At 43.1% G+C, this 14,251-nt stretch overlaps 1 protein-coding gene across 9 annotated transcripts in view; it reads right to left on the reverse strand.

Moving 5' to 3' along the window:
- Window positions 1-14,251, reverse strand: part of GPHN (gephyrin) — a 602,360-nt gene that overhangs the window by 324,333 nt on the left and 263,776 nt on the right. The gene's annotated exons all lie outside the window — the stretch shown is intronic.

Here is a 14,251-nt window from a genome sequence, read left to right on the forward strand (position 1 = left end):
TGGGAGGGGAGTTTGGCGGGGCTGGGACAGGTTCCCTACCTGGCTCCTGGGAAGCGGCAAACTCCAGCCGCAAGCTCTATGTGTTGCCTCTGCTCCGCCCCAAACCCCAGTTCTGCAGCTCCCATTTGCTGGGAACCACGGCCAATGGGAGCGGTAGGCGCAGTGTCTGTGGGTTGAGGCAGCACATGGAGCTAGGAGCTGAGGGAAGGGAGTTCCTGTCGTCCATCCAGGGAGCCCGCCACAGGTAAGCATTACCCCAATCCCCAGTCCTGAGCCTCCCCACACAGAAACTCCTGCTGCTGGGGGGGCTCGAGACTGCCCCAGCAGCAGCCAGTGTGACTGCTCAGACAGCCCCTGGGCCAGGCACACCGGCTGCTGCAGAAGTCACGGAAAGTCATGGAATCCATGACTTCCGTAACCTCCATGACAAACACAGAGCCTTATTAATTAGTAAGTTTCTTATAGGTATTGTGGAAGACATGGTTCTTCAGGAGGTATTGAAGAGCCTGATCCAAAGCCCTTTGAAGTTGGAAAGACAACCATTGACTTCAATGGACTTTGGCTGGTATCCCATATGAAGAGAGAGGGTAGCGGCTTTATGGACCAACTCAGGAAGGGCATTCCATATACAGGGACCAACATGGAAGAAAGTCTAGAGATAATTGTGGAAGAAAGAGACAAACAGAACAACTCATTCCTCATAGACCATCAAGAACTACTGGATAGTAAAGCCTACAGAAGGTAAAAACTTCTGGCTGCTATAACTCTGAGCTAGATTTGAAAAAGCAAACAAATATTGAACATGCCACAAAAAAAGCCCCTCAGCCATACACTCCTAAGGTAGCATTGTTTTATGATGGCACTTCCGTGTTGATGTACATTACCAAATATGTGAGGCGGCAGTAGAGATTCATTTTGCTCCACATACCTAGCATACAATTCGGCAGTAAAGGAGTTATAGCAATTCATTTAATTGCCATGGTCATGTAGTTATGTTTTTTTTAATAGTTCACATTTTTAAAAATCCTCCAAAGTTTGAAATCTCCACTTAGAAAATTGCAAATTAAATTTCATCTCCTTAATGATTCTGTGATTTCTTTTATAACTACTTATTTGGGAAGCTTTAATAGATCTACATGTAAATATTAAAAATGAAAAAATTAATAATTACAACACTGTACTTATCATTTTGTTTAGAGAAACATCATATAGTAATATAATCATAACATTTCTCTATTTAGCAGGGCCTTCCAATATTACAGAGTGACCCTCTTTACATCACCTGGGAATGTTGTTTTTGGTTATTTTATTAAACGGAATGAAACTATTGACTCTACTCATATTTCTCAAACCAGGGGTATCTATCAAATGTTAATATTCAAAAAAATTGTACAGGTCTGCTGTTTTTCAGGAGAAGATATTTTGAGTATTGAATAAATGGTAACCAAAGACCTGAGTATCTATTTGTCCTTTATTTTGCTGGGTACATAAATGTTGTGGCTTTTTTTTTTTTTTTTTTTTAAACAACATGTCCACTGCATATGCATACAATCTTTTTTTCACAACAATTTCTCCAATATTTATCCTCATTCAGTCTCTATTTTTTAACTAGACTGGTGTGAGGTACCACTGAAAAAATATCTTAAAGAAATTTTATTTTATTATACTACAAACTAAGGTTGATGGTCCTCATCTCCAGATCAAAGCCCATTTCTCTGGCATAATTTGCCTATCCAAATTCTTTCCCACCATATCATGCATTGCCATTTTTTTTAAAAAAAGAAAGTTGTCTGGAAAGATTGATATGTTGGTTTTAACTTTTGTGTTTCTTAATCAAAGCTTCTATTAAAAATATCATTCTGTATAAAAGATACTTTTTTAAAAAGTTGAGAAACATCATGCCTAAGTAGAAGGTACTGGTACAAGGGGAGAGCGAGCCAGTTATAGTTTTAGTTTCTAAATAAATTAGAAAAGTTTCTTTGGTAAACAGCTGGCCAACTGTATATAGTCTATGGCTTTCCCTACCCAAAGCCCCTCGAGTAGCCTTTGTAAAGGATGTGTATTTGAAGAATGTATACTGCAAGACCTTACTGTCATTTGCTGCTCCTGTTGAAGCAACGGGACTAAAACTCACAATAATAAGTACTGAGGCTGGTGGTATGCATTTGCAAGATTAGGTCTCTATTTTACAGGCACTGATATTCTCCCCCAAGGACATGCTACCCTGGTTCTGTTCATATCATGAAGCACCATCACTGATAATGACAGTACAGCTCTAAGAATATAATTAATTAATATTCCCCCTGCTGGCTCAGCTGTAGAACAGAACTAATTATTTTCTAGGTCCTACAGAAGTGAAACCCATTTAGAAAAAAATGTAATGACAAAGCAGTGGAGAATTATCAAATATTTATACAGTTAAATTCTCTCTCTCTTACTTGGCAGAGATGTTTTTTTCTTTCAGCTAGAAAGATACACATGCAGTTAAAATATAATGAAATAGAGCTTTAATTTATTATACATTTGCTTTTTTAATAAAAACATTTTTTTAAACCAAACAAGATTTGGCTTATGTGTTCTGGCTATACATCTCTCTACAAGCAGGTCACCTTTAAAAATGATTTGTTGCATGTGGAGTGAAACTGCTTTATGAAAAAGATGTAGGCTATGTCACGGTAGGAAAAATTATTCCTATAATTCACCACTGGTGCACGTTCACTGGTGGTAGCAAAAGTGGATACTGAGGCATAGACAGGATACAGGCATTTTCACCATCATGGTATTTAACTTATGAGCAGTTAGATGACATAGAGTATGTCTACACTGAAAAAAAAAATCGGCTTGCCGTAGGTTGCCGACCCCTGCTACAGCTAAACATTACCAATTCTGTCTGCAAAACATTTCTTAGATATGACCTTTCATAGAATCACAGAATATCAGGGTTGGAAAGGACCTCAGGAGGTCATCTAGTCCAACCTCCTGCTCAAAGCAGGACCAATTCCCAACAAAATCATCCTATCCTATCCATTCACACAGCTAAAACTCTATCACACCTTGAATACTGCAACAGCCTTCTCTCTGACTGTGCCAAATACAAACTTGCTCTGCTCTTTTCCATTCAGAATGCTGCTGCAAAGATCATTTTCCTGGTCAACCATAACCCCTTTATTTCAATCCCTCCACTGGGTCCCCTTTCTCTACTGCATCAAACATAAACTTCTTGTATTTACTTTCAAGACCTTTCATAGTCTGCCGCTTCTGGAGGTGACTCTCTCCAGGTTATCAGTAAGTCACATAGGGGGTGGGGAATAGTAGAGGGATTTACTCTTTTACTGTATTGTAATGTATCTGTTATATAAATAAAGAATGAATTTTGGTTTCCAGGACTGTCTACTTGGCATCTTTAACCAGTGTAAAATTAACATACACAGAAAATTAAAACGGTATCACTAGTTACTAGCCCTTTCTTGAGTGCACTTTCACATAGAGTATGAGTCACTACTGGGCAAAATGCAATACACAATTCTGTGGCCATAGTGACTTTGCAAGAAATGGGCAGAACCAATCATTAAAATTCTGTGCACTTCACACAAGAGTAGTAAAAACCTGCCTAGTCTGATCTGATAAGTGCTCCGAACAGGAAGGTAAAGCAGAACAGAAATTGTTCACTTTTATTGGTGTTAGTTTAGCTGTCTTACAAACCTCCCCCAAACAGACAGCCCCACCATGTGAGAATTGGGGGGAAAAAGGGGGCTACACAATGTCACACACATACAGACAGAGGATAATTAAAATGTCAAGAGGAGTGATAAGAAAACAGCATGTCTGAAGAACATGAAAAGCAAACCAAGACTGCAGGCCAGCCCAAGAATCTGTGCATCTGATGTGAACGAAATTGAAAGATATGATTTTAAGATTTCTCTGAAGTACTTTCAACTGTCACTGCCAGCACAACCTCTGTCTGGCAGTGTATTTATATTTTTTAAAACACTAATATTCTGAAAATAAGCCAAAACATGTCAGAATCTCTTTGTATACACCAAATTATTTTCTGTGTAGTTTGCAGGTTAGAATTGTGATGGGCTTTCCCTGTCATTATCACCCTTTTCAAATATCATTTAGAAATACATTTATTCTTCGATGAAATACATATACATTTTTAAACTTCTTAGGTGGCCTTGGACTGAGGCAGTGTTGTTTTGCTTTCATAATCTTAGCTGTGACCAAATATGTCCTTATATGCAGTTCTATGTTTAGGGAGTGTCATGAGAAGCTAAGCTATTGATTCATCTGTTAAACCTTAATAAATGAGTCATGCTCAATGCAATGTAGTGTTCTAAAAATAACTGCAGACAGCTTGGCTGCTGTCATTTGCAGAAGTTCTCAGATGCCACTTTAATTAACATTAATCTTTTCTCAGCAGATCATGCTGTCGAAATGATGCCAAGGCTTTCACTGCTATTAGAAAGCTACATGTCATCAGTGAAATTGTGCTTTCCTCTTTAAAAAAAACAAACAAAAATCCCTCTGCTCATGTTTTTCCAGACCTATTTTACAATTACATTCATGCTATTTACCAAAAGGGAACTCTCTCTTTTGATGTATTTATAAACGATTCAGACTATTAAAGACCTGAAATGTTATTGGAGAATGAATGTGTGATTGTAAGCAGATCAGAGGACTGGGAATCAGCATTCTTAGGCTTTATTTCCAACTCTAACACTGACTTGTGCAACCTGAGGCAAACTTCCTTAGCCAAATCTTCAAGTCTAGCTGAGCCACATACAATGCAGGACTTAAGGGGGTTAGGCAGCAAACGTACCCTAAAGAAAGGAAGCTGTGCTCTTCCCCAGTCCTGGGGGCAGAGATTAAAGCAGACTCAGCCTGATCTAATTTATGCAATCTTGTAAAGGCCCCCTAACCTTCCAGAAATTGTCATAGCATATTGTTTTGGCCATGCCACCTACACAACTGAATGTTGGAAGGTACAGAGCTCATATAGATGGCTATATGCCAAGCCAGAATTTCCCTATGCAAAGGAAATGCCCACCTGCCCTGGGAAGGCAGTTTTACATCCACTTTGAGTTGCAGGATGTATCAGATGCTAAGGATCTTCCCTAGCTTCACTCTAAGATGGCTATAATAATTAGGCATGTAACAACAATTTTTTTCTAAATTTGAGCCCTCAGGAACATTTGGGAATCTAAATTAGGTTAAGAAATTAAATGATTTGAAGTTCATGTTCTATCAGTTCCTGTCTGTTGCTGACAATAGCAGACAGAGTTATCTAGAAAATATGATTTTTTCCCTCATGAATTTTCATAGGAAAAATCATAATTCAAAAGTTTCCAGTTGGGAAAAATGGTTTTCCTTTGAAAACAAATGAAAATTAAGAAAGTGTGGAAAAACCTATATTTTCTCCCACCTTTCTACTTTTTTTCAATTTTTGATCATGGTAAAACAATAACAACGTGTGAAAATGGGTTTCCCCCTACTTTCTGACAGTTTTCCAACTGGAAAAAATGCCAATAATACTTTATGTTACTTTCACTCACTTAAAGAAAAGATTAAAAGTAAAAGATTCCCCACTTTTCTAAGGGAAAAAGAAAAAAAAAGTTAAAAAAGAAGAGGTGGGTATTTTCCCACAATTTTAAAATGGAATAGTTTAAAAGTACTGAAAAGTGATGTTTTCCCTCCCTTCAGAAGGGGAAAGGAGCGTTTGATATCCTGCTCTTACTTCCTCCCATAGGGAGAGATCATGGCGATACAATCAACTCCACTTAGTTCCTTCTAACCCTAGAAACCTGCCCATTATACATCTTTGATATCTTCTGCAGTGACGGTGGGAGGCTGATAATAAAATAATAATAATAATTGGAGATATACCTATCTCCTTGAACTGGAAGGGATCATGAAAGGTCATTGAGTCCAGCCCCCTGCCTTCACTAGCAGGACCAAGTACTGATTTTTGCCCCAGATCCCTAAGTGGCCCCCTCAAAGATTGAACTCACAACCTTGGGTTTAGCAGGCTAATGCTCAAACCACTGAGCTATCCCTCCCCATTCTCTACTTTGGGGTAAGAGACTGCTCCCTCCTTAATCCTGCGTCCTTGGTAAAGATGTCAAGGAGGCCATTGTTCTCCTCCTAATGCAAACAACAATGTATAGGGGGCAGGTCGCCTTTGCTGCCCTGCATTTGGCAGCACTAAGACTAGGAATAACTCTTTCCTGTCTTGCTGCAATGACCCTTTAAGCACATGGACCAGGGAGGACCCAAACTACACTAAGATAAAAGTCACTTTTACCTGGCTAAGGGAAACCTCACTTCTGTACAGGCCTGAGTGTGGTTTTCCTATGTATGGATGATACCAGAGCAGAGTTTTCCTTAAGAGAAGGTTACTCACCTTATGCAGTAACCGAGGTTCTTCGAGATGTGTCCCCGCCATGGGTGCTCCACTGTAGGTGCGGCAGCGCCTTTGTGTCTGGAGTCGGAGATCTTCAATAGCAGTGCCCATCGAACCGTACATGCACAGCTCCCCTCCTTCACGCTGTGCGCAGGATGTATAATATAGCGCTCTGTGGTCCAACTGCCCTCAGTTCCTTATCTACCAGAGCTTCATGTTACGCTCCGAAGCAGAGGGGAGGACGGCATGTAGTGGAGCACCCATGGGGACACACATCTCGAAGAACCTCAGTTACTGCACAAGGTGAGTAACCCTCTCCTTCTTTGAGTGGTGTCCCCATGGGCGCTCCACTGTAGGTGACTACAAACAGTGCCCCTCGCTGGAAGGTTGGAGTGTCAGAGCTGCTGGTATGACTGAGGATAGGACCTTACGTACAAGGACAGTGTCCATGGAGGAATCTTGCATGATGGCATAGTGTTGGGTGAATGTATCTGAGGACGCCCAGGTGGCAGCCTTGCATAGATCTATGATGGGAACATTACTGAAGAATGCAATGGAGGTGGAAAGAGCTTGTGTGACGTGTGACCTGATCGAGGTAGATGGTTGCTTACTGTGAAGTTCATAAGCTAGACACATGCACTGTGAGATACATTTAGAGAGGCATTGTTTCAATATAGCTGTACCCTTAGACCATTTGGCGGTGGATATAAAGAGACGCAGAGATTTTCCAAATGGCTTGGTTCTATCCCAGTAGAATGATAATGCACATCTCATGTCTAAGGTGTGGAGAGCCACTTAAAAATAATAATAATAATAGGAGATATATCTATCCCCTAGAACTGGAAGGGACCTTGAAAGGTCATTGAGTCCAGCCCCCTGCCTTCACTAGCAGGATTTTTGCCCCAGATTCCTAAGTGGCCCCCTCAAGGATTGAACTCACCACCCTGGGTTTAGCAGGCCAATGTTCAAACCACTGAGCTATCTATCCCTCCCCCCACTTCCTGTTGATTTTTGTGCAGTTTGGGAAAAAGGGAGGGGAGATGTATGGGTTGATTCAGATGGAAGAATGTTATAACTTTTGGCAGAAATTTAGACTGTGGACGAAGAGTTACTTTGTCTCTATAAAACACCATATATGGTGGGTATGCCATAAGGGCCGAGATTTCTCCCACACGTTGTGGGCTACAAGAAAGGCCATTTTCATTGCTAGATGTAGATGTGAACATGTTGCCATTGGTTTGAACAGAGGTCTAGTGAAAGGGAAGAGAACTAGGTTGGGGTTCCAGGGCGGGATAGGGACACATATGTGTGGGTATAGATTTTGAACACTCTTTAGAAATGCTTAACTAGAGGGTGTACGAAAACTGAGCATCCTTCCACAGAGTAGTGGAATGCAGTAATTGCAGCCAAGAGTACGCACAGAGAACTATTAGTTAATCCATTCTGTTTCAGCTGAAGGAGATAGTCCAGTATGAGAAACAATGGGGCATGAGCCGCGTCGACCTGCCTTGCAACTCACTAAAGGTGGAACCTGGTCCACTTATGTGCATAGGTTCACCTGGTAGTGTTGCGCCTGCTATTTGTTAGTATGTGTCTTACTGACTCTGAACAGGCTATTTCCGGACCCCAGAGCCATGAAGGAGACACACTTTTAGGTTGAGCAGTTGCAGATTGGGGTGGCAAATGTGCCCCATGTCTTGTGAGAAAACCAGAATGTTGGAGCAAGGTTGATAGGCCAACATAGTGTCATGTGAAGCAGGCAAGTGAATCAGATTTGTCGTGGCCATGCTGGGGCTATTAGTATAACCCGAGCATGGTCTTCCTGTATCTTGCATAAGACTCTGAACAGAAGGGGAAAAGGAGGGAAAGCGTAGAGAAGTGGTGCATTCCAGGTTATGAGAAATGCATCCCTAAGTGAGCCACGTCCCAGACCTGCTCAGGAGAAAAATTGAGGGCAACAGGTATTGCACTGAGTGGCAAAAAGGTCTATAGTAGGGTGATCCCATTGATGGAATACGAGTTGGAGCACTCTTGTATCTAGCTCCTATTCATGCTTGTGTGAAATAGTCCTGCTCAGGGTGTCCGCGGTAATGTTTGGGGAGATATGCAGCCAACATGGAGATTTTGTTGCGGATACACCAATTCCATAATTTGATTGCTTCTGAGCATAGGGAATGGTATCTCGCTCCTCCCTGCCTGTTGATGTAGTACATGCAAGCGAGACTGTCTGTCATGACTCAGAGTCTGATGTTTTAAGAGTGGTAAGAAATGACGGCTGGCATTTCAGATTGCCTTCTGTTCTAAGAGGTTGATGCGCAGGCTGTATTCGGTGGGTGTCCATCTGCCCTCTATGGTGTGTTTGCCGAAGTGTGCTCCCCAGCCAATGAGGGAGGTATCAGTGTTTAGCATCATGATACTTGAGGGCTGGAGAAAGGGGAGTCCGGCACAAACATTTTTGGGATGTGTCCATCACAGCAGAGAGTCCTTGACCTGACATAGCATGGACAGAAGTTTTAGTATGCTGTGTTTTGGGGGGAGGTATAAAGTATGAAGACAGCCCTGAAGACATCCCATATGGAGCCTTGCATGCTTGACAGCAAACATAGCTGCAGCCATATATCCCAGGAGGTGAAGATTTGGAGATATGCATGCTGAGATTTGGGGGCATATTTGAGCGCTAGGTATCAGTTCTGTTCTGGCTCTGACCCTGTGAGGTGGGATAAAAGCCCCTGCTTGTATGGCAACGAGTAGATCACCAATGCACTCTAGCTTCTGCACATGTCACTGTGGGTTTTTCAAGGTTGATGAGGAGACCTAATCTTGTGAAGAGAGTCATTGTTGTATGGACCGCTTAGGGCACTTCGGCCTCTGAAGGAGCTTTGACAAGGCAATCGTCTAGGTACAGAAAGATGGTGATGCCTTTTTTCCTTAAGAAGGACACGGCCATTCCGAATACCTTGGGAAAAACTCGCAGTGCTGTGGATAGTCCAAAGGGTAGCACCCGGTATTGATAATGGCCATTGCTGATGACAAATCGTAGGAAGCATCTCTGGGCGGGATGGATGGCGATGTGAAAATATGCATCCTGCAGATCGAGGGCTGAGAACCAATCCCCCTGTTCCAGTACTGGGATTATGGTGGAGAGAGTGACCATCTTGAATCGTTGCAGCTTGACAAACTTATTCAGATAGCAACGGTCCAGGATAGGATGCCAACCACCAGATTTCTTCTGAATAAGGAAGTAGTGGGAGTAGAAACAATGTCCCCTGTGTTGTAAGGGACAGGTTCTATGGCTCCCAGTTGAAGAAAATGTTTCACCTCCCCATCAAGGATGGAGATGTGAGAGTGGTCCCTGAAGAGGGAGGGGGGTGGTAGGGTGGCGTAGCTGGGAATGGGATAGAATATCCATGATGGACTATTTCCAGGACCCATCTGTCTGAAGTGATGAGCATCCATGATGGTAAAAATGGAGCTAGCAGGTTACCAAACTGTTGATGTTCTAGAGATGTTACAGATGGCAGGGATGGTAGGTTTGACTGGAGCTGATGAGAGGTTCTCGGGACCTTGACCACATCTTCAAAATTGTTGTTTAGCGGAAGATGTATGAGATGGTGCTCCTTGTGCGGATGGTTGTTTGCGCCTGGTGTGGAGTCTTTCGTGACAACGTTGGTTATCAAACAGTTGTTGTGGATAGTATGGTTGGGGTCGCAATTCCCATAATACAAGAACTAGGGGTCACCAAATGAAATTAATAGGCAGCAGGTTTAAAACAAATAAAAGGAAGTTCTTCTTCACGCAGCGCACAGTCAACTTGTGGAACTCCTTACCTGAGGAGGTTGTGAAGGCTAGGACTATAACAATGTTTAAAAGGGGACTGGATAAATTCATGGTGGCTAAGTCCATAAATGGCTATTAGCCAGGATGGGTAAGAATGGTGTCCCTAGCCTCTGTTCGTCAGAGGATGGAGATGGATGGCAGGAGAGAGATCACTTGATCATTGCCTGTTAGGTTCACTCCCTCAGGGGCACCTGGCATTGGCCACTGTCGGTAGACAGATACTGGGCTAGATGGACCTTTGGTCTGACCCGGTACGGCCTTTCTTATGTTCTTATGTTCTTAATTGTGGGGGAAGCTGGTATTTCCATGATTTCTGTTTTGGTTGTGGGATGTATATTCTGAGAAATCGTAAGGTGGCATGGGAGTCCTTTAAGTAATGTAAGGCATTGTCGGTACATTTGTAGAAGAGTTTTTGTCCCTCAAAAGGCACCTCCTTAGAGAATCCCGAAAGGTGTACTAGGATACACATCTCATTACTACTGAGGTAGCAATGGATCGAGCTGCCATGTCTGCTGAATCTAGGGAGGTCTGCAGAGCTGTATGGGTTATTAGGTGGCCTTCAGCTAACAGGGGAAGGAATTGCTCTTTTTTTTGCCTCTGGTAGGTCTCAAGAACTGATCAAAACCGGAGGAGCTTTGTTATAGTTCTACTTGGCCATGAGGGCCTCATAATTAGAAATTCAAAATTGGAGGGTAGTGGACAAATAAGATTTCCTGCCAAATAAATAAAACTGCTTAATTTTTTTTCACTCTGGCAGACAATCTGGCATCCAAAATACTGTATAAAATATAGCCATATGAAACACCATCTGAAAATAGTCATTCTAGGACAGGGGTCGGCAACCTGCGGCACGCATGCCAAAGGCAGCACACGAGCCGATTTTTACTAGCACGATACTGCCAGCTGGGGTCCCAGCAGCCAGCTTTGCTCAGCCCACTGCCGGCCTGGGTGAATGGAACCCCCAGCTGGCAGCAGGCAGAGCAGGGCCGGCGGCCAGGACCCCAGCTGGCAGGAGCTGACTGATCAGCCTACTGCCGGTCTGGGGTTCTGTCCGCCGGCCATGCTCAGCCCACTGACGGTCTGGAGTTTGGGCCGCTGGCTCCTTGCCAGCCAGATCTTGGCCGATAGCCCCACTCAGCCCACTGCCGGCCTGAGTGAATGGAATCCCCGGCCAACAGCAGCTGAGCGGGGCCGGCGTCCAGGACCCTGGCTGGCAGGAGCTGGCAGCCAGAACCCCAGACCGGCAGCGGGCTGAGCAGCTCAGCCCGTTGCCAGTCTGGGGTTCCGGCTGCTGGCCCCATGCCAGCCGGGGTCCCGGCCATCAGCCCCGCTCACCTCACTGCTTGTCTGGGGTTCCAGCCGCCCGGTCCCCTGCCAGCTGAGGTCCGGGCCTCCGGCCCTGCTCAGCTCTCCTGCCAGCCTGGGGTATCGGCAGACAGCCTAGGGCTCTGTTCCTGGCCTGGTCTCAGCGCTCTACAGTGCTTATCAAAAATTACTCTACAATTAGTTTAAAAACTTAAAAACTTTGTATATTACAGTAATCGTTAAAATGTATAATGTTAATAAATACGTAAGTTTGATTAAACAAAGTAGTTGTACTTATGTGCCTGTGCTTAATTTGTGTTTTTGATGATTTACCTTCTAACAAAATCTCACATGTCTCGCACCCCCAGAAAGGGCATTTTGCACCCCCAGGGGATGCGTGCACCTCAGGTTAAGAACCACTGCACTAAACTGATAAGATCTGCATTTTAATTTAATTTTAAGTGAAGCTTCTTAAACATTTTAAAAACCTTGTTTACATGCAACAATAGTTTAGTTATATAATATAGACATAGAGAGAGACCCTCTAAAACCGTTAAAATGTACTACTGGCACGTGAAACCTTAAATGAGTGAATAAATGAAGACTTGGCACACCATTTCTGAAAGGTTGCTGACCCCTGTTCTAGGATAAGAACACCATACATAAACTGCTCTTCAAATGTTTTCTTAGAAGGAAGATCAGTATTTCATGGTTTCTAGTGCCATGGTTCCAGTAGATTACAAAAAGAGAGGGTGGTACTGCATCTGAACTGGGCTGCAAGGATAGCTCTTTGCTCAGAGTTTCCAGTTTCTAAACAAAATATCATTTTAATCTGCTTTCAAATGCAGAAAGAATCTTAAAAATGTACTGCCATATAGAAGAAACAATTTGTGTGTTGGAAAACTACATGTTTACAGAAGCGAGTAAGGATTTTAGACTGTTCCATCTGATTGGTAATTTAACTATGGAAGTCATACATTAAATCAGACAGACAGAAATGTCACCTAGGTTTAAGGAAAAATGTGCTCAGTGACTTTGAAAGTTCCCACTAGGGCATCACATACTTGACTGGCCTGCTCATTAAACAACATGAGCAGGATTTTAAGCTTCATGAAAGAAAAAATATGCAGAACCAGACAAATCATCCTCATAAAAACAGCCATAAATTCACATGGTTTAGACAAAGAAGAAAAGCCTTTCAAAAGCCATTAGAGATTTAGGCCATGTCCACATAGGGATAAAAAACCCAAAGCTGGCCTGCGTCAGTTGATGCAGGCTCATGGGGCTCCAGCTCCAGGGCTGGAAAACTGCTGTGCAGACATTCAGGTTTGGGCTGGAGCCTGAGCTCTGGGATCCTGCAAGGGTGAAGGGTCCAGCAATTTTTAGCCCTGAAGCCTGTGCCCGTGAGCCCATGACAGCTGACCTAGGCCAGCCACAGTTGTGCTGTAGGGTTTTTAATCCCTGTGTAGATGTACCCTTAGTTTGTAGGCTGAAGACTCCAGAAAGCACAGTGGACTATTACAATAGGGGCGAAGGTAATACATTCTTCTTTCTTATTTTGCCTTACAGGAGGCACTTTTTCATTGGGTTGGGTATTTTTAAAGTAAGTACATTTCTATGAGGGGCACAGAGAATCTGCAGCAATACAGTCAGTACTGGATCATCATGGGGCAGTCACACATTGCCCTAGTGAAGGGAATTTGTTGGGTGTCTGACAGTAAAATGAAGAGTACTTGAGGCACACCTTAAAGACTAACAAATTTATTTGAGCATAAGCCCTGGCTACACTACTATTTTTAGTACGCTAGATCGAGGAAGAGGGTAAATTTTGTTCAAAGAAAGGTAAAAAAAAAAGGTGTGTGTGTGTGGTATACTGGAAGTATAGGCTTCTGAGATAAAAAGTCACAGGTACTGTTGGTGTTGGAGGACAATCTGGAATGAATCATAATATTTAGATGGAAAAGATGTAGTCTATTCCTCATTCATGCCAGGCAGGTTTGCGCCCAATAAATCTATCAATGCAACATAACATCAATGATAGTAAGATGACAGAACAAGATGACTAACTTAGGAGAGTGTGTGGAGGACATGTGCAAACAGTTTAGGGTCCAGATTTAAAATGAATAAGACACAGGGTTCATAAGCGGCAAAGAGTTCTGTGGCACCTTATAGACTAACAAAGGTATTGGAGCATGAGCTTTCGTGGGTGAATACCCACTTCATCGGACGCATGTCGTGGCACAACATGTCGGATGCATGTAGTGGCACTATATGCATCCAACAAAGTGCGTATTCACCCACGAAAGCTCATGCTCCAATACCTTTGTTAGTCTATAAGGTGCCACAGAACTCTTTGCCGCTTTTACAAATCCAGACTAACACGGCTACTCCTCTGATATAAGGTTCATAAGGTACTCTGTATCAGAAGCTGTTTAAGGGTATGTCTTCACTACCAATGTTAAAGCGCTGTCATGGCAGCGTTTTAACATGGCTATGTAGTCATGGCTCCAGCTCTCCCAGCACTGTAAAAAACCCACCCCCATGAGGGGAGTAGCTCCCAGCTCCCAGCACTGGTGCATTGCCACTTTACAGCGCTGAAACTTGCATCGCTTGGGGAGATGTTATTTCACACCCCTGAGTGAGAAAGTTTCAGTGTTGTAAAGTGGCAGTGTAGACAAGGCCTTAGGTAATTCCTCTTTAAAACAC

This window comes from Mauremys mutica, chromosome 4, assembly GCF_020497125.1.
Source record: "Mauremys mutica isolate MM-2020 ecotype Southern chromosome 4, ASM2049712v1, whole genome shotgun sequence".
Lineage (NCBI taxonomy): Eukaryota > Metazoa > Chordata > Testudines > Geoemydidae > Mauremys > Mauremys mutica.